Genomic DNA, 1,647 nt, shown 5'->3' with positions numbered 1-1,647 from the left:
TTGGCAGTAGAAGTTCTGCGATGGCTCCAAAACACTCGTCCCCCTCGCTGTTGGTTGAATGATGTCGTGAAGTTGATTAAAATTGGTTGAATCGTTGAATCGATGAATTGTTGAATCGTTGAATTGTTGCATCGTTGCATCGTTGCATCGTTGCATCGTTGTATCGTTGTATCGTTGTATCGTTGAATCGATGAGTAATCTGTAATTAAAAATACGAAATAAAGTTAATTATGTTTTATATCATTCAAAACATTTTTCATGAATAAAAACAATCATGATTTAAAAAACGAATGAAAAGTATTAGGATTAAAAAATAATACTAACCGTTGATTKATCCAGACGAAGCCCCAGATTCGTTGATAAAGATGATCCAGAAGAAACGAAGATATTTTAATTCACACTTTCGACCATGACAATATTTTAATCGAAACGCAAATCCTCTTCTACCGAATTGGCCGAAAGTGTGTTGATGATTCTAATCGCGTACCGAGCAAACTTGTTTTTTTAACAAGAATATTTTAATTAATTCTTGCATTGATTTTAAATAACGATTGAATTACTTTTAAAGCAATCTATACGATTGCATACAAAAAATGCAACATTTTTCAGAACAAACACTGATTCTAAGATTGCATTGCACGCAATCGCAACTGAAGCTCTGAAAATCAAAGTTTAGTTAAAGCAAGTCGTAGCGTACTTCTGTTTATTTATTATGTTATAAGTAAAAAATATATTGATCGTTATAAAATTCAATTATTTAAACTACATGATCCAAAAATTCTGAAATCGTGCTACTATTTTCATGTGCAGTAATTATTATTGAAAGAAATATTCAAAAGATGTAACCACAAACTTGTAAACTATATAAAAAAAAGAAAAAGATAAAAGACAAACGAGAAAATATCGCGTTGCATTCTATCTTTCAAAGAATAAATTTAATTGCGATAGGGTTATTTTTACAGAAGTATGCTAATTGCGTTAATACCTATAGAAAAGTATAGATATAGCATTAATGTAAAATTAAACAAGGTATAATATTTATATATAATCATTTGAACAATTAATTAAAATCGATCGAATGTGTCTTGAATTATTTATGTGAATTTAATATACCATAAGAAATAAAATGAATTAAAATGAATTAAATTTAAACAACAATTGTAACGCGAAATTAAATAATATAATTCAATGAATCATTTAATTTGCATTAGAATTAATTAATAAAACGGTGAAGTTAAAATTTTCTAATGCATCGAACGTCAGCCATTGGCTCGACAGTACTTACGTTGCACCATAGAAATGTTATGAACACCGTAAGCAATATCGATTACCGGATCTCACCACGGGGAGGTTGCTGCGTTGGAGATCCATTCTAAGATTAAAGAATAGAAATAAAAAAATATACTTGCACGTATGTATGTGCAGAATTGTATGCACCACCATTGATTAGTATAATTTCCATGGAACGAACGATGGTGAACGTCTTTCTGAGAGGATGGAAAGAATGGGACGATTGCATACGTCTTTCTGAAACCATAAAAAGAATGACAGATTATGGTAAAAATCTTTGTGAAACCATAGAAAAATATAAAATCATATAATTCTAATTAGAGATCTTCTTACCTAATGTCAATGCATTCACACCAT

The sequence above is a fragment of the Polistes canadensis genome, unplaced genomic scaffold (assembly GCF_001313835.1).
Source record: "Polistes canadensis isolate GaletaPanama2010 unplaced genomic scaffold, ASM131383v1 scaffold_135, whole genome shotgun sequence".
In the NCBI taxonomy this organism is placed as follows: Eukaryota; Metazoa; Arthropoda; class Insecta; order Hymenoptera; family Vespidae; genus Polistes; species Polistes canadensis.
Note: the sequence above shows the minus strand (reverse complement) of the source record.